This window comes from Crinia signifera, chromosome 1 (genome assembly GCF_055691185.1).
Source record: "Crinia signifera chromosome 1, ASM5569118v1, whole genome shotgun sequence".
Lineage (NCBI taxonomy): Eukaryota > Metazoa > Chordata > Amphibia > Anura > Myobatrachidae > Crinia > Crinia signifera.
The window spans coordinates 302,667,841-302,685,203 of record NC_139217.1 but is presented as its reverse complement, the minus strand read 5'-3'; the positions used below and the strand labels follow the sequence as shown (position 1 = coordinate 302,685,203).

At 35.7% G+C, this 17,363-nt stretch overlaps 23 non-coding genes across 23 annotated transcripts; all 23 read left to right on the top strand.

The window, feature by feature from the left end:
* The first annotated feature begins 133 nt into the window (after window positions 1-133).
* TRNAL-CAG (transfer RNA leucine (anticodon CAG)) lies at window positions 134-216 on the top strand. Its single transcript has one exon. It is a non-coding gene; the product is annotated as a tRNA-Leu (tRNA).
* A 1,124-nt stretch (window positions 217-1,340) lies between these two features.
* TRNAL-CAG (transfer RNA leucine (anticodon CAG)) lies at window positions 1,341-1,423 on the top strand. The gene has a single exon. It is a non-coding gene; the product is annotated as a tRNA-Leu (tRNA).
* A 377-nt stretch (window positions 1,424-1,800) lies between these two features.
* On the top strand, window positions 1,801-1,883 carry TRNAL-CAG (transfer RNA leucine (anticodon CAG)). The gene has a single exon. It is a non-coding gene; the product is annotated as a tRNA-Leu (tRNA).
* A 382-nt stretch (window positions 1,884-2,265) lies between these two features.
* On the top strand, window positions 2,266-2,348 carry TRNAL-CAG (transfer RNA leucine (anticodon CAG)). Its single transcript has one exon. It is a non-coding gene; the product is annotated as a tRNA-Leu (tRNA).
* Window positions 2,349-3,009: 661 nt separating this feature from the next.
* Window positions 3,010-3,092, top strand: TRNAL-CAG (transfer RNA leucine (anticodon CAG)). Its single transcript has one exon. It is a non-coding gene; the product is annotated as a tRNA-Leu (tRNA).
* A 1,572-nt stretch (window positions 3,093-4,664) lies between these two features.
* Window positions 4,665-4,747, top strand: TRNAL-CAG (transfer RNA leucine (anticodon CAG)). The gene has a single exon. It is a non-coding gene; the product is annotated as a tRNA-Leu (tRNA).
* Window positions 4,748-5,407: 660 nt separating this feature from the next.
* Window positions 5,408-5,490, top strand: TRNAL-CAG (transfer RNA leucine (anticodon CAG)). Its single transcript has one exon. It is a non-coding gene; the product is annotated as a tRNA-Leu (tRNA).
* Window positions 5,491-5,870: 380 nt separating this feature from the next.
* On the top strand, window positions 5,871-5,953 carry TRNAL-CAG (transfer RNA leucine (anticodon CAG)). Its single transcript has one exon. It is a non-coding gene; the product is annotated as a tRNA-Leu (tRNA).
* Window positions 5,954-6,334: 381 nt separating this feature from the next.
* Window positions 6,335-6,417, top strand: TRNAL-CAG (transfer RNA leucine (anticodon CAG)). Its single transcript has one exon. It is a non-coding gene; the product is annotated as a tRNA-Leu (tRNA).
* A 660-nt stretch (window positions 6,418-7,077) lies between these two features.
* TRNAL-CAG (transfer RNA leucine (anticodon CAG)) lies at window positions 7,078-7,160 on the top strand. Its single transcript has one exon. It is a non-coding gene; the product is annotated as a tRNA-Leu (tRNA).
* Window positions 7,161-7,541: 381 nt separating this feature from the next.
* On the top strand, window positions 7,542-7,624 carry TRNAL-CAG (transfer RNA leucine (anticodon CAG)). Its single transcript has one exon. It is a non-coding gene; the product is annotated as a tRNA-Leu (tRNA).
* A 660-nt stretch (window positions 7,625-8,284) lies between these two features.
* TRNAL-CAG (transfer RNA leucine (anticodon CAG)) lies at window positions 8,285-8,367 on the top strand. The gene has a single exon. It is a non-coding gene; the product is annotated as a tRNA-Leu (tRNA).
* A 380-nt stretch (window positions 8,368-8,747) lies between these two features.
* TRNAL-CAG (transfer RNA leucine (anticodon CAG)) lies at window positions 8,748-8,830 on the top strand. Its single transcript has one exon. It is a non-coding gene; the product is annotated as a tRNA-Leu (tRNA).
* Window positions 8,831-9,491: 661 nt separating this feature from the next.
* On the top strand, window positions 9,492-9,574 carry TRNAL-CAG (transfer RNA leucine (anticodon CAG)). Its single transcript has one exon. It is a non-coding gene; the product is annotated as a tRNA-Leu (tRNA).
* A 380-nt stretch (window positions 9,575-9,954) lies between these two features.
* On the top strand, window positions 9,955-10,037 carry TRNAL-CAG (transfer RNA leucine (anticodon CAG)). The gene has a single exon. It is a non-coding gene; the product is annotated as a tRNA-Leu (tRNA).
* A 661-nt stretch (window positions 10,038-10,698) lies between these two features.
* On the top strand, window positions 10,699-10,781 carry TRNAL-CAG (transfer RNA leucine (anticodon CAG)). Its single transcript has one exon. It is a non-coding gene; the product is annotated as a tRNA-Leu (tRNA).
* Window positions 10,782-11,120: 339 nt separating this feature from the next.
* Window positions 11,121-11,203, top strand: TRNAL-CAG (transfer RNA leucine (anticodon CAG)). The gene has a single exon. It is a non-coding gene; the product is annotated as a tRNA-Leu (tRNA).
* Window positions 11,204-12,314: 1,111 nt separating this feature from the next.
* On the top strand, window positions 12,315-12,397 carry TRNAL-CAG (transfer RNA leucine (anticodon CAG)). Its single transcript has one exon. It is a non-coding gene; the product is annotated as a tRNA-Leu (tRNA).
* Window positions 12,398-13,521: 1,124 nt separating this feature from the next.
* Window positions 13,522-13,604, top strand: TRNAL-CAG (transfer RNA leucine (anticodon CAG)). Its single transcript has one exon. It is a non-coding gene; the product is annotated as a tRNA-Leu (tRNA).
* Window positions 13,605-14,714: 1,110 nt separating this feature from the next.
* TRNAL-CAG (transfer RNA leucine (anticodon CAG)) lies at window positions 14,715-14,797 on the top strand. Its single transcript has one exon. It is a non-coding gene; the product is annotated as a tRNA-Leu (tRNA).
* Window positions 14,798-15,174: 377 nt separating this feature from the next.
* TRNAL-CAG (transfer RNA leucine (anticodon CAG)) lies at window positions 15,175-15,257 on the top strand. Its single transcript has one exon. It is a non-coding gene; the product is annotated as a tRNA-Leu (tRNA).
* A 382-nt stretch (window positions 15,258-15,639) lies between these two features.
* Window positions 15,640-15,722, top strand: TRNAL-CAG (transfer RNA leucine (anticodon CAG)). Its single transcript has one exon. It is a non-coding gene; the product is annotated as a tRNA-Leu (tRNA).
* Window positions 15,723-16,383: 661 nt separating this feature from the next.
* Window positions 16,384-16,466, top strand: TRNAL-CAG (transfer RNA leucine (anticodon CAG)). Its single transcript has one exon. It is a non-coding gene; the product is annotated as a tRNA-Leu (tRNA).
* The last annotated feature ends 897 nt before the right edge of the window (window positions 16,467-17,363 follow it).

Below are 17,363 nucleotides of genomic sequence, written 5' to 3'. Positions count from 1 at the left end.
AGAACCACTTTCAAAATGAATGGAAAAGCAGTTGATACAGTCTTTAAATCAATAGTTTCTACAATATGACCATTGTATCGTTAGAGAGGGGATTTCGTACTATATCACTTTTTAAAAAGTTAGTGTGATATATGTCAGGATGGCCGAGCGGTCTAAGGCGCTGCGTTCAGGTCGCAGTCTCCTCTGGAGGCGTGGGTTCAAATCCCACTTCTGACATGACTCTTTCTTTTCTTATTTGTTCTTCAATTCTTCTTCCTTGTTGCATGAAAAAAGAATGACTTAAGAATTAGATGAACACTCTCTGCAAAATTCTGTTTCCAATTCCACCATGTAAAAAAATGTATCAATCAATCCACAATTTTGCTATGTATCAAGAAAAGATCACACTGTTTTCTCTGTCAAAATAGGGGCCTGAAACCTACCAAAGAGATCAATGTCATGTTCTTTGTATTGGTCATGAACATAAACCCCACTTGGAAACATTAAAATAGGATCCAATCAATCCCATAAGCTAAACAAAGTAGCCAGTTTGTGCAAGATTCACAAATTTCACTTCATAATATTAAATTTTTCTTAAAAATAGTGCGATAGGTATATGTCAGGATGGCCGAGTGGTCTATGGCGCTACGTTCAGGTCGCAGTCTCCTCTCTTGGCGTGGGTTCAAATCCCGCTTCTGACATAATTCTTCCTTTCTTTATTGGTTCTACTATTTCCTCTTCCTTGTTGCATGAGAAGAGAATGACTTAAGAATCAGATTAACACCCACTGCAAAACTCTGTTTCAATTTCCACCATTCAAAAATGCATCAATCCATTATGTTTTTATATAGAAAGAAAATAGCACACTATTCTTTGTACAAAAAAGGGCTTGAAAGCTACCACTGACATCAATATCATGCTTTTTGTATTATCTGCTCCATACTTCTTGATTTATATTTCGCTAAATAAAATACCTCCCAAATTAAGAATTTGGGAGGCATTTTTCTAACTTAAGAAAACTGCTCTTCTAAGCCATTGGTCATGAAAATAAACCCCACTTGGGTTCATTATAATAGAATCCAATGAATCCCACAAGCTAAAGGAAGTAGCCAGTTTGTGCAATCTTCACAAATTTTACTCAACAGTGAGTGAAAATGCATCAGCAAACAAACTCTGGGCATTTGAATTCTAATCCTCAAAAGAGAAAATAAATCCTACTTTATACATTAGAACCACTTTCAAAATGAATGGAAAAGCAATTGATACAGTCTTTAAATCAATAGTTTCTACAATATGACCATTGTATCGTTAGAGAGGGGATTTCGTACTATATCACTTTTTAAAAAAATAGTGTGATATATGTCAGGATGGCCGAGCGGTCTAAGGCACTGCGTTCAGGTCGCAGTCTCCTCTGGAGGCGTGGGTTCAAATCCCACTTCTGACACTCTTTCTTTTCTTATTTGTTCTTCAATTCTTCTTCCTTGTTGCATGAAAAAAGAATGACTTAAGAATTAGATGAACACTATCTGCAAAATTCTGTTTCCAATTCCACCATGTAAAAAATGTATCAATCAATCCACAATTTTGCTATGTATCAAGAAAAGATCACACTGTTTTCTCTGTCAAAATAGGGGCCTGAAACCTACCAAAGAGATCAATGTCATGTTCTTTGTATTGGTCATGAACATAAACCCCACTTGGGTACATTAAAATAGGATCCAATCAATCCCATAAGCTAAACAAAGTAGCCAGTTTGTGCAAGATTCACAAATTTCACTTCATAATATAAAATTTTTCTTAAAAATAGTGCGTTAGGTATATGTCAGGATGGCCGAGTGGTCGTTAGCGCTGCGTTCAGGTCGCAGTCTCCTCTGGAGGCGTGGGTTCAAATCCCACTTCTGACATAGTTCTTCCTTTCTTTATTGGTTCTACTATTTCCTCTTCCTTGTTGCATGAAAAAAGAATGACTTAAGAATTAGATGAACACTCTCTGCAAAATTCTGTTTCCAATTCCACCATGGAAAAAAATGTATCAATCAATCCACAATTTTGCTATGTATCAAGAAAAGATCACACTGTTTTCTCTTTAAAAATAGGGGCCTGAAACCTACCAAAGAGATCAATGTCATGTTCTTTGTATTGGTCATGAACATAAACCCCACTTGGGTACATTAAAATAGGATCCAATCAATCCCATAAGCTAAACAAAGTAGCCAGTTTGTGCAAGATTCACAAATTTCACTTCATAATATTACATTTTTCTTAAAAATAGTGCGATAGGTATATGTCAGGATGGCCGAGTGGTCTATGGCGCTGCGTTCAGGTCGCAGTCTCCTCTGGAGGCGTGGGTTCAAATCCCACTTCTGACATAGTTCTTCCTTTCTTTATTGGTTCTACTATTTCCTCTTCCTTGTTGCATGAGAAGAGAATGACTTAAGAATCAGATTAACACCCACTGCAAAACTCTGTTTCAATTTCCACCATTCAAAAATGCATCAATCCATTATGTTTTTATATAGAAAGAAAATAGCACACTATTCTTTGTACAAAAAAGGGCTTGAAAGCTACCACTGACATCAATATCATGCTTTTTGTATTGTCTGCTTCATACTTCTTGATTTATATTTTGCTAAATAAAATACCTCCCAAATTAAGAATTTGGGAGGCCTTTTTCTAACTTAAGAAAACTGCTCTTCTAAGCCATTGGTCAGGAAAATAAACCCCACTTGAGTTCATTATAATAGAATCCTAATGAATCCCACAAGCTAAAGGAAGTAGCCAGTTTGTGCAATCTTCACAAATTTTACTCAACAGTGAGTGAAAATGCATCAGCAAACAAACTCTGGGCATTTGAATTCTAATCCTCAAAAGAGAAAATAAATCCTACTTTATACATTAGAACCACTTTCAAAATGAATGGAAAAGCAATTGATACAGTCTTTAAATCAATAGTTTCTACAATATGACCATTGTATCGTTAGAGAGGGGATTTCGTACTATATCACTTTTTAAAAAGTTAGTGTGATATATGTCAGGATGGCCGAGTGGTCTAAGGCTCTGCATTCAGGTCGCAGTCTCCTCTGGAGGCGTGGGTTCAAATCCCACTTCTGACATGACTCTTTCTTTTCTTATTTGTTCTTCAATTCTTCTTCCTTGTTGCATGAAAAAAGAATGACTTAAGAATTAGATGAACACTATCTGCAAAATTCTGTTTTCAATTCCACCATGTAAAAAATGTATCAATCAATCCACAATTTTGCTATGTATCAAGAAAAGATCACACTGTTTTCTCTTTAAAAATAGGGGCCTGAAACCTACCAAAGAGATCAATGTCATGTTCTTTGTATTGGTCATGAACATAAACCCCACTTGGGTACATTAAAATAAGATCCAATCAATCCCATAAGCTAAACAAAGTAGCCAGTTTGTGCAAGATTCACAAATTTCACTTCATAATATTAAATTTTTCTTAAAAATAGTGCGATAGCTATATGTCAGGATGGCCGAGTGGTCTTTGGTCGCAGTCTCCTCTGGAGGCGTGGGTTCAAATCCCACTTCTGACATAGTTCTTCCTTTCTTTATTGGTTCTACTATTTCCTTTTCCTTTTTGCATGAGAAGAGAATGACTTAAGAATCAGATTAACACCCACTGCAAAACTGTTTCAATTTCCACCATTCAAAAAGGCATCAATCCATTATATTTTTATATAGCAAGAAAATAGCACACTATTCTTTGTACAAATAAGGGCTTGAAACCTACCACTGACATCAATATCATGCTTTTTGTATTATCTGCTCCATACTTCTTGATTTATATTTCGCTAAATAAAATACCTCCCAAATTAAGAATTTGGGAGGCATTTTTCTAACTTAAGAAAACTGCTCTTCTAAGCCATTGGTCATGAAAATAAACCCCACTTGGGTTCATTATAATAGAATCCAATGAATCCCACAAGCTAAATGAAGTAGCCAGTTTGTGCAATCTTCACAAATTTTACTCAACAGTGAGTGAAAATGCATCAGCAAACAAACTCTGGGCATTTGAATTCTAATCCTCAAAAGAGAAAAGAAATCCTACTTTATACATTAGAACCACTTTCAAAATGAATGGAAAAGCAGTTGATACAGTCTTTAAATCAATAGTTTCTACAATATGACCATTGTATCTTTAGAGAGGGGATTTCGTACTATATCACTTTTTAAAAAGTTTATGTTATATATGTCAGGATGGCCGAGCTGTCTAAGGCGCTGCGTTCAGGTCGCAGTCTCCTCTGGAGGCGTGGGTTCAAATCCAACTTCTGACATGACTCTTTCTTTTCTTATTTGTTCTTCAATTCTTCTTCCTTGTTGCATGAAAAAAAGAATGACTTAAGAATTAGATGAACACTATCTGCAAAATTCTGTTTCCAATTCCACCATGTAAAAAATGTATCAATCAATCCACAATTTTGCTATGTATCAAGAAAAGATCACACTGTTTTCTCTGTCAAAATAGGGGCCTGAAACCTACCAAAGAGATCAATGTCATGTTCTTTGTATTGGTCATGAACATAAACCCCACTTGGGTACATTAAAATAGGATCCAATCAATCCCATAAGCTAAACAAAGTAGCCAGTTTGTGCAAGATTCACAAATTTCACTTCATAATATTAAATTTTTCTTAAAAATAGTGCGATAGCTATATGTCAGAATGGCCGAGTGGTCTATGGCGCTGCGTTCAGGTCGCAGTCTCCTCTGGAGGCGTGGGTTCAAATCACACTTCTGACATAGTTCTTCCTTTCTTTATTGGTTCTACTATTTCCTCTTCCTTGTTGCATGAGAAGAGAATGACTTAAGAATCAGATTAACACCCACTGCAAAACTCTGTTTCAATTTCCACCATTCAAAAATGCATCAATCCATTATGTTTTTATATAGAAAGAAAATAGCACACTATTCTTTGTACAAAAAAGGGCTTGAAAGCTACCACTGACATCAATATCATGCTTTTTGTATTGTCTGCTTCATACTTCTTGATTTATATTTTGCTAAATAAAATATCTCCCAAATTAAGATTTTGGGAGGCATTTTTCTAACTTAAGAGAACTGCTCTTCTAAGCCATTGGTCATGAAAATAAACCCCACTTGGGTTCATTATAATAGAATCCAATGAATCCCACAAGCTAAAGGAAGTAGCCAGTTTGTGCAATCTTCACAAATTTTACTCAACAGTGAGTGAAAATGCATCAGCAAACAAACTCTGGGCATTTGAATTCTAATCCTCAAAAGAGAAAATAAATCCTACTTTATACATTAAAACCACTTTCAAAATGAATGGAAAAGCAATTGATACAGTCTTTAAATCAATAGTTTCTACAATATGACCATTGTATCGTTAGAGAGGGGATTTCGTACTATATCACTTTTTAAAAAGTTAGTGTGATATATGTCAGGATGGCCGAGCGGTCTAAGGCGCTGCGTTCAGGTCGCAGTCTCCTCTGGAGGCGTGGGTTCAAATCCCGCTTCTGACATGACTCTTTCTTTTCTTATTTGTTCTTCAATTCTTCTTCCTTGTTGCATGAAAAAAGAATGACTTAAGAATTAGATGAACACTATCTGCAAAATTCTGTTTCCAATTCCACCATGTAAAAAATGTATCAATCAATCCACAATTTTGCTATGTATCAAGAAAAGATCACACTGTTTTCTCTGTCAAAATAGGGGCCTGAAACCTACCAAAGAGATCAATGTCATGTTCTTTGTATTGGTCATGAACATAAACCCCACTTGGGTACATTAAAATAGGATCCAATCAATCCCATAAGCTAAACAAAGTAGCCAGTTTGTGCAAGATTCACAAATTTCACTTCATAATATAAATTTTTTCTTAAAAATAGTGCAATAGGTATATGTCAGGATGGCCGAGTGGTCTATGGCGCTGCGTTCAGGTCACAGTCTCCTCTGGAGGTGTGGGTTCAAATCCCACTTCTGACATAGTTCTTCCTTTCTTTATTGGTTCTACTATTTCCTCTTCCTTGTTGCATGAAAAAAGAATGACTTAAGAATTAGATGAACACTCTCTGCAAAATTCTGTTTCCAATTCCACCATGGAAAAAAATGTATCAATCAATCCACAATTTTGCTATGTATCAAGAAAAGATCACACTGTTTTCTCTTTAAAAATAGGGGCCTGAAACCTACCATAGAGATCAATGTCATGTTCTTTGTATTGTCATGAACATAAACCCCACTTGGGTACATTAAAATAGGATCCAATCAATCCCATAAGCTAAACAAAGTAGCCAGTTTGTTCAAGATTCACAAATTTCACTTCATAATATAAATTTTTTCTTAAAAATAGTGCGATAGCTATATGTCAGGATGGCCGAGTGGTCTATGGTGCTGCGTTCAGGTCGCAGTCTCCTCTGGAGGCGTGGGTTCAAATCCCACTTCTGACATAGTTCTTCCTTTCTTTATTGGTTCTACTATTTCCTCTTCCTTGTTGCATGAGAAGAGAATGACTTAACAATCAGATTAACACCCACTGCAAAACTCTGTTTCAATTTCCACCATTCAAAAATGCATCAATCCATTATGTTTTTATATAGAAAGAAAATAGCACACTATTCTTTGTACAAAAAAGGGCTTGAAAGCTACCACTGACATCAATATCATGCTTTTTGTATTGTCTGCTTCATACTTCTTGATTTATATTTTGCTAAATAAAATACCTCCCAAATTAAGAATTTGGGAGGCATTTTTCTAACTTAAGAAAACTGCTCTTCTAAGCCATTGGTCATGAAAATAAACCCCACTTGGGTTCATTATAATAGAATCCAATGAATCCCACAAGCTAAAGGAAGTAGCCAGTTTGTGCAATCTTCACAAATTTTACTCAACAGTGAGTGAAAATGCATCAGCAAACAAACTCTGGGCATTTGAATTCTAATCCTCAAAAGAGAAAATAAATCCTACTTTATACATTAGAACCACTTTCAAAATGAATGGAAAAGCAATTGATACAGTCTTTAAATCAATAGTTTCTACAATATGACCATTGTATCGTTAGAGAGGTCATTTCGTACTATATCACTTTTTAAAAAGTTAGTGTGATATATGTCAGGATGGCCGAGCGGTCTATGGCGCTGCGTTCAGGTCGCAGTCTCCTCTGGAGGCGTGGGTTCAAATCCCACTTCTGACAGGACTCTTTCTTTTCTTATTTGTTCTTCAATTCTTCTTCCTTGTTGCATGAAAAAAGAATGACTTAAGAATTAGATGAACACTCTCTGCAAAATTCTGTTTCCAATTCCACCATGGAAAAAAATTTATCAATCAATCCACAATTTTGTTATGTATCAAGAAAAGATCACACTGTTTTCTCTTTAAAAATAGGGGCCTGAAACCTACCAAAGAGATCAATGTCATGTTCTTTGTATTGGTCATGAACATAAACCCCACTTGGGTACATTAAAATAGGATCCAATCAATCCCATAAGCTAAACAAAGTAGCCAGTTTGTGCAAGATTCACAAATTTCACTTCATAATATTAAATTTTTCTTAAAAATAGTGCGATAGCTATATGTCAGGATGGCCGAGTGGTCTATGGCGCTGCGTTCAGGTCGCAGTCTCCTCTGGAGGCGTGGGTTCAAATCCCACTTCTGACATAGTTCTTCCTTTCTTTATTGGTTCTACTATTTCCTCTTCCTTGTTGCATGAGAAGAGTATAACTTAAGAATCAGATTAACACCCACTGCAAAACTCTGTTTCAATTTCCACCATTCAAAAATGCATCAATCCATTATGTTTTTATATAGAAAGAAAATAGCACACTATTCTTTGTACAAAAAAGGGCTTGAAAGCTACCACTGACATCAATATCATGCTTTTTGTATTGTCTGCTCCATACTTCTTGATTTATATTTTGCTAAATAAAATACCTCCCAAATTAAGAATTTGGGAGGCCTTTTTCTAACTTAAGAAAACTGCTCTTCTAAGCCATTGGTCATGAAAATAAACCCCACTTGGGTTCATTATAATAGAATCCAATGAATCCCACAAGCTAAAGGAAGTAGCCAGTTTGTGCAATCTTCACAAATTTTACTCAACAGTGAGTGAAAATGCATCAGCAAACAAACTCTGGGCATTTGAATTCTAATCCTCAAAAGAGAAAATAAATCCTACTTTATACATTAGAACCACTTTCAAAATGAATGGAAAAGCAATTGATACAGTCTTTAAATCAATAGTTTCTACAATATGACCATTGTATCGTTAGAGAGGGGATTTCGTACTATATCACTTTTTAAAAAGTTAGTGAGATATATGTCAGGATGGCCGAGCGGTCTAAGGCGCTGCGTTCAGGTCGCAGTCTCCTCTGGAGGCGTGGGTTCAAATCCCACTTCTGACATGACTCTTTCTTTTCTTATTTGTTCTTCAATTCTTCTTCCTTGTTGCATGAAAAAAGAATGACTTAAGAATTAGATGAACACTCTCTGCAAAATTCTGTTTCCAATTCCACCATGTAAAAAATGTATCAATCAATCCACAATTTTGCTATGTATCAAGAAAAGATCACACTGTTTTCTCTGTCAAAATAGGGGCCTGAAACCTACCAAAGAGATCAATGTCATGTTCTTTGTATTGGTCATGAACATAAACCCCACTTGGGTACATTAAAATAGGATCCAATCAATCCCATAAGCTAAACAAAGTAGCCAGTTTGTGCAAGATTCACAAACTTCACTTCATAATATTAAATTTTTCTTAAAAATAGTGCGATAGGTATATGTCAGGATGGCCGAGTGGTCTATGGCGCTACGTTCAGGTCGCAGTCTCCTCTGGTGGCGTGGGTTCAAATCCCACTTCTGACATAATTCTTCCTTTCTTTATTGGTTCTACTATTTCCTCTTCCTTGTTGCATGAGAAGAGAATGACTTAAGAATCAGATTAACACCCACTGCAAAACTCTGTTTCAATTTCCACCATTCAAAAATGCATCAATACATTATGTTTTTATATAGAAAGAAAATAGCACACTATTCTTTGTACAAATAAGGGCTTGAAAGCTACCACTGACATCAATATCATGCTTTTTGTATTGTCTGCTTCATACTTCTTGATTTATATTTTGCTAAATAAAATACCTCCCAAATTAAGAATTTGGGAGGCCTTTTTCTAACTTAAGAAAACTGCTCTTCTAAGCCATTGGTCATGAAAATAAACCCCACTTGGGTTCATTATAATAGAATCCTAATGAATCCCACAAGCTAAAGAAAGTAGCCAGTTTGTGCAATCTTCACAAATTTTACTCAACAGTGAGTGAAAATGCATCAGCAAACAAACTCTGGGCATTTGAATTCTAATCCTCAAAAGAGAAAATAAATCCTACTTTATACATTAGAACCACTTTCAAAATGAATGGAAAAGCAATTGATACAGTCTTTAAATCAATAGTTTCTACAATATGACCATTGTATCGTTAGAGAGGGGATTTCGTACTATATCACTTTTTAAAAAGTTAGTGAGATATATGTCAGGATGGCCGAGCGGTCTAAGGCGCTGCGTTCAGGTCGCAGTCTCCTCTGGAGGCGTGGGTTCAAATCCCACTTCTGACATGACTCTTTCTTTTCTTATTTGTTCTTCAATTCTTCTTCCTTGTTGCATGAAAAAAGAATGACTTAAGAATTAGATGAACACTCTCTGCAAAATTCTGTTTCCAATTCCACCATGTAAAAAATGTATCAATCAATCCACAATTTTGCTATGTATCAAGAAAAGATCACACTGTTTTCTCTGTCAAAATAGGGGCCTGAAACCTACCAAAGAGATCAATGTCATGTTCTTTGTATTGGTCATGAACATAAACCCCACTTGGGTACATTAAAATAGGATCCAATCAATCCCATAAGCTAAACAAAGTAGCCAGTTTGTGCAAGATTCACAAACTTCACTTCATAATATTAAATTTTTCTTAAAAATAGTGCGATAGGTATATGTCAGGATGGCCGAGTGGTCTATGGCGCTACGTTCAGGTCGCAGTCTCCTCTGGTGGCGTGGGTTCAAATCCCACTTCTGACATAATTCTTCCTTTCTTTATTGGTTCTACTATTTCCTCTTCCTTGTTGCATGAGAAGAGAATGACTTAAGAATCAGATTAACACCCACTGCAAAACTCTGTTTCAATTTCCACCATTCAAAAATGCATCAATCCATTATGTTTTTATATAGAAAGAAAATAGCACACTATTCTTTGTACAAAAAAGGGCTTGAAAGCTACCACTGACATCAATATCATGCTTTTTGTATTGTCTGCTTCATACTTCTTGATTTATATTTTGCTAAATAAAATACCTCCCAAATTAAGAATTTGGGAGGCCTTTTTCTAACTTAAGAAAACTTCTCTTCTAAGCCATTGGTCATGAAAATAAACCCCACTTGGGTTCATTATAATAGAATCCTAATGAATCCCACAAGCTAAAGGAAGTAGCCAGTTTGTGCAATCTTCACAAATTTTACTCAACAGTGAGTGAAAATGCATCAGCAAACAAACTCTGGGCATTTGAATTCTAATCCTCAAAAGAGAAAATAAATCCTACTTTATACATTAGAACCACTTTCAAAATGAATGGAAAAGCAATTGATACAGTCTTTAAATCAATAGTTTCTACAATATGACCATTGTATCATTAGAGAGGGGATTTCGTACTATATCACTTTTTAAAAAGTTAGTGTGATATATGTCAGGATGGCCGAGCGGTCTAAGGCGCTGCGTTCAGGTCGCAGTCTCCTTTGGAGGCGTGGGTTCAAATCCCACTTCTGACATGACTCTTTCTTTTCTTATTTGTTCTTCAATTCTTCTTCCTTGTTGCATGAAAAAAGAATGACTTAAGAATTAGATGAACACTATCTGCAAAATTCTGTTTCCAATTCCACCATGTAAAAAATGTATCAATCAATCCACAATTTTGCTATGTATCAAGAAAAGATCACACTGTTTTCTCTGTCAAAATAGGGGCCTGAAACCTACCAAAGAGATCAATGTCATGTTCTTTGTATTGGTCATGAACATAAACCCCACTTGGGTACATTAAAATAGGATCCAATCAATCCCATAAGCTAAACAAAGTAGCCAGTTTGTGCAAAAAAATTAGTGTGATATATGTCAGGATGGCCGAGCGGTCTAAGGCGCTGCGTTCAGGTCGCAGTCTCCTCTGGAGGCGTGGGTTCAAATCCCACTTCTGACAGGACTCTTTCTTTTCTTATTTGTTCTTCAATTCTTCTTCCTTGTTGCATGAAAAAAGAATGACTTAAGAATTAGATGAACACTCTCTGCAAAATTCTGTTTCCAATTCCACCATGGAAAAAAATGTATCAATCAATCCACAATTTTGCTATATATCAAGAAAAGATCACACTGTTTTCTCTTTAAAAATAGGGGCCTGAAACCTACCAAAGAGATCAATGTCATGTTCTTTGTATTGGTCATGAACATAAACCCCACTTGGGTACATTAAAATAGGATCCAATCAATCCAATAAGCTAAACAAAGTAGCCAGTTTGTGCAAGATTCACAAATTTCACTTCATAATATTAAATTTTTCTTAAAAATAATGCGATAGCTATATGTCAGGATGGCCGAGTGGTCTTTGGTCACAGTCTCCTCTGGAGGCGTGGGTTCAAATCCCACTTCTGACATAGTTCTTCCTTTCTTTATTGGTTCTACTATTTCCTTTTCCTTTTTGCATGAGAAGAGAATGACTTAAGAATCAGATTAACACCCACTGCAAAACTCTGTTTCAATTTCCACCATTCAAAAAGGCATCAATCCATTATATTTTTATTTAGCAAGAAAATAGCACACTATTCTTTGTACAAATAAGGGCTTGAAACCTACCACTGACATCAATATCATGCTTTTTGTATTATCTGCTCCATACTTCTTGATTTATATTTCGCTAAATAAAATACCTCCCAAATTAAAAATTTGGGAGGCATTTTTCTAACTTAAGAAAACTGCTCTTCTAAGCCATTGGTCATGAAAATAAACCCCACTTGGGTTCATTATAATAGAATCCAATGAATCCCACAAGCTAAATGAAGTAGCCAGTTTGTGCAATCTTCACAAATTTTACTCAACAGTGAGTGAAAATGCATCAGCAAACAAACTCTGGGCATTTGAATTCTAATCCTCAAAAGAGAAAAGAAATCCTACTTTATACATTAGAACCACTTTCAAAATGAATGGAAAAGCAGTTGATACAGTCTTTAAATCAATAGTTTCTACAATATGACCATTGTATCGTTAGAGAGGGGATTTCGTACTATATCACTTTTTAAAAAGTTAGTGTGATATATGTCAGGATGGCCGAGCGGTCTAAGGCGCTGCGTTCAGGTCGCAGTCTCCTCTGGAGGCGTGGGTTCAAATCCCACTTCTGACATGACTCTTTCTTTTCTTATTTGTTCTTCAATTCTTCTTCCTTGTTGCATGAAAAAAGAATGACTTAAGAATTAGATGAACACTCTCTGCAAAATTCTGTTTCCAATTCCACCATGTAAAAAAATGTATCAATCAATCCACAATTTTGCTATGTATCAAGAAAAGATCACACTGTTTTCTCTGTCAAAATAGGGGCCTGAAACCTACCAAAGAGATCAATGTCATGTTCTTTGTATTGGTCATGAACATAAACCCCACTTGGAAACATTAAAATAGGATCCAATCAATCCCATAAGCTAAACAAAGTAGCCAGTTTGTGCAAGATTCACAAATTTCACTTCATAATATTAAATTTTTCTTAAAAATAGTGCGATAGGTATATGTCAGGATGGCCGAGTGGTCTATGGCGCTACGTTCAGGTCGCAGTCTCCTCTCTTGGCGTGGGTTCAAATCCCGCTTCTGACATAATTCTTCCTTTCTTTATTGGTTCTACTATTTCCTCTTCCTTGTTGCATGAGAAGAGAATGACTTAAGAATCAGATTAACACCCACTGCAAAACTCTGTTTCAATTTCCACCATTCAAAAATGCATCAATCCATTATGTTTTTATATAGAAAGAAAATAGCACACTATTCTTTGTACAAAAAAGGGCTTGAAAGCTACCACTGACATCAATATCATGCTTTTTGTATTATCTGCTCCATACTTCTTGATTTATATTTCGCTAAATAAAATACCTCCCAAATTAAGAATTTGGGAGGCATTTTTCTAACTTAAGAAAACTGCTCTTCTAAGCCATTGGTCATGAAAATAAACCCCACTTGGGTTCATTATAATAGAATCCAATGAATCCCACAAGCTAAAGGAAGTAGCCAGTTTGTGCAATCTTCACAAATTTTACTCAACAGTGAGTGAAAATGCATCAGCAAACAAACTCTGGGCATTTGAATTCTAATCCTCAAAAGAGAAAATAAATCCTACTTTATACATTAGAACCACTTTCAAAATGAATGGAAAAGCAGTTGATACAGTCTTTAAATCAATAGTTTCTACAATATGACCATTGTATCGTTAGAGAGGGGATTTCGTACTATATCACTTTTTAAAAAGTTAGTGTGATATATGTCAGGATGGCCGAGCGGTCTAAGGCGCTGCGTTCAGGTCGCAGTCTCCTCTGGAGGCGTGGGTTCAAATCCCACTTCTGACATGACTCTTTCTTTTCTTATTTGTTCTTCAATTCTTCTTCCTTGTTGCATGAAAAAAGAATGACTTAAGAATTAGATGAACACTATCTGCAAAATTCTGTTTCCAATTCCACCATGTAAAAAATGTATCAATCAATCCACAATTTTGCTATGTATCAAGAAAAGATCACACGGTTTTCTCTTTAAAAATAGGGGCCTGAAACCTACCAAAGAGATCAATGTCATGTTCTTTGTATTGGTCATGAACATAAACCCCACTTGGGTACATTAAAATAGGATCCAATCAATCCCATAAGCTAAACAAAGTAGCCAGTTTGTGCAAGATTCACAAATTTCACTTCATAATATTAAATTTTTCTTAAAAATAGTGCGATAGCTATATGTCAGGATGGCCGAGTGGTCTTTAGTCGCAGTTTCCTCTGGAGGCGTGGGTTCAAATCCCACTTCTGACATAGTTCTTCCTTTCTTTATTGGTTCTACTATTTCCTTTTCCTTTTTGCATGAGAAGAGAATGACTTAAGAATCAGATTAACACCCACTGCAAAACTCTGTTTCAATTTCCACCATTCAAAAAGGCATCAATCCATTATATTTTTATATAGCAAGAAAATAGCACACTATTCTTTGTACAAATAAGGGCTTGAAACCTACCACTGACATCAATATCATGCTTTTTGTATTGTCTGCTTCATACTTCTTGATTTATATTTTGCTAAATAAAATACCTCCCAAATTAAGAATTTGGGAGGCCTTTTTCTAACTTAAGAAAACTGCTCTTCTAAGCCATTGGTCATGAAAATAAACCCCACTTGGGTTCATTATAATAGAATCCAATGAATCCCACAAGCTAAAGGAAGTAGCCAGTTTGTGCAATCTTCACAAATTTTACTCAACAGTGAGTGAAAATGCATCAGCAAACAAACTCTGGGCATTTGAATTCTAATCCTCAAAAGAGAAAATAAATCCTACTTTATACATTAGAACCACTTTCAAAATGAATGGAAAAGCAATTGATACAGTCTTTAAATCAATAGTTTCTACAATATGACCATTGTATCGTTAGAGAGGGGATTTCGTACTATATCACTTTTTAAAAAAATAGTGTGATATATGTCAGGATGGCCGAGCGGTCTAAGGCACTGCGTTCAGGTCGCAGTCTCCTCTGGAGGCGTGGGTTCAAATCCCACTTCTGACACTCTTTCTTTTCTTATTTGTTCTTCAATTCTTCTTCCTTGTTGCATGAAAAAAGAATGACTTAAGAATTAGATGAACACTATCTGCAAAATTCTGTTTCCAATTCCACCATGTAAAAAATGTATCAATCAATCCACAATTTTGCTATGTATCAAGAAAAGATCACACTGTTTTCTCTGTCAAAATAGGGGCCTGAAACCTACCAAAGAGATCAATGTCATGTTCTTTGTATTGGTCGTGAACATAAACCCCACTTGGGTACATTAAAATAGGATCCAATCAATCCCATAAGCTAAACAAAGTAGCCAGTTTGTGCAAGATTCACAAATTTCACTTCATAATATAAAATTTTTCTTAAAAATAGTGCGTTAGGTATATGTCAGGATGGCCGAGTGGTCGTTAGCGCTGCGTTCAGGTCGCAGTCTCCTCTGGAGGCGTGGGTTCAAATCCCACTTCTGACATAGTTCTTCCTTTCTTTATTGGTTCTACTATTTCCTCTTCCTTGTTGCATGAAAAAAGAATGACTTAAGAATTAGATGAACACTCTCTGCAAAATTCTGTTTCCAATTCCACCATGGAAAAAAATTTATCAATCAATCCACAATTTTGCTATGTATCAAGAAAAGATCACACTGTTTTCTCTTTAAAAATAGGGGCCTGAAACCTACCAAAGAGATCAATGTCATGTTCTTTGTATTGGTCATGAACATAAACCCCACTTGGGTACATTAAAATAGGATCCAATCAATCCCATAAGCTAAACAAAGTAGCCAGTTTGTGCAAGATTCACAAATTTCACTTCATAATATTACATTTTTCTTAAAAATAGTGCGATAGGTATATGTCAGGATGGCCGAGTGGTCTATGGCGCTGCGTTCAGGTCGCAGTCTCCTCTGGAGGCGTGGGTTCAAATCCCACTTCTGACATAGTTCTTCCTTTCTTTATTGGTTCTACTATTTCCTCTTCCTTGTTGCATGAGAAGAGAATGACTTAAGAATCAGATTAACACCCACTGCAAAACTCTGTTTCAATTTCCACCATTCAAAAATGCATCAATCCATTATGTTTTTATATAGAAAGAAAATAGCACACTATTCTTTGTACAAAAAAGGGCTTGAAAGCTACCACTGACATCAATATCATGCTTTTTGTATTGTCTGCTTCATACTTCTTGATTTATATTTTGCTAAATAAAATACCTCCCAAATTAAGAATTTGGGAGGCCTTTTTCTAACTTAAGAAAACTGCTCTTCTAAGCCATTGGTCATGAAAATAAACCCCACTTGAGTTCATTATAATAGAATCCTAATGAATCCCACAAGCTAAAGGAAGTAGCCAGTTTGTGCAATCTTCACAAATTTTACTCAACAGTGAGTGAAAATGCATCAGCAAACAAACTCTGGGCATTTGAATTCTAATCCTCAAAAGAGAAAATAAATCCTACTTTATACATTAGAACCACTTTCAAAATGAATGGAAAAGCAATTGATACAGTCTTTAAATCAATAGTTTCTACAATATGACCATTGTATCGTTAGAGAGGGGATTTCGTACTATATCACTTTTTAAAAAGTTAGTGTGATATATGTCAGGATGGCCGAGTGGTCTAAGGCTCTGCATTCAGGTCGCAGTCTCCTCTGGAGGCGTGGGTTCAAATCCCACTTCTGACATGACTCTTTCTTTTCTTATTTGTTCTTCAATTCTTCTTCCTTGTTGCATGAAAAAAGAATGACTTAAGAATTAGATGAACACTATCTGCAAAATTCTGTTTTCAATTCCACCATGTAAAAAATGTATCAATCAATCCACAATTTTGCTATGTATCAAGAAAAGATCACACTGTTTTCTCTTTAAAAATAGGGGCCTGAAACCTACCAAAGAGATCAATGTCATGTTCTTTGTATTGGTCATGAACATAAACCCCACTTGGGTACATTAAAATAAGATCCAATCAATCCCATAAGCTAAACAAAGTAGCCAGTTTGTGCAAGATTCACAAATTTCACTTCATAATATTAAATTTTTCTTAAAAATAGTGCGATAGCTATATGTCAGGATGGCCGAGTGGTCTTTGGTCGCAGTCTCCTCTGGAGGCGTGGGTTCAAATCCCACTTCTGACATAGTTCTTCCTTTCTTTATTGGTTCTACTATTTCCTTTTCCTTTTTGCATGAGAAGAGAATGACTTAAGAATCAGATTAACACCCACTGCAAAACTGTTTCAATTTCCACCATTCAAAAAGGCATCAATCCATTATATTTTTATATAGCAAGAAAATAGCACACTATTCTTTGTACAAATAAGGGCTTGAAACCTACCACTGACATCAATATCATGCTTTTTGTATTATCTGCTCCATACTTCTTGATTTATATTTCGCTAAATAAAATACCTCCCAAATTAAGAATTTGGGAGGCATTTTTCTAACTTAAGAAAACTGCTCTTCTAAGCCATTGGTCATGAAAATAAACCCCACTTGGGTTCATTATAATAGAATCCAATGAATCCCACAAGCTAAATGAAGTAGCCAGTTTGTGCAATCTTCACAAATTTTACTCAACAGTGAGT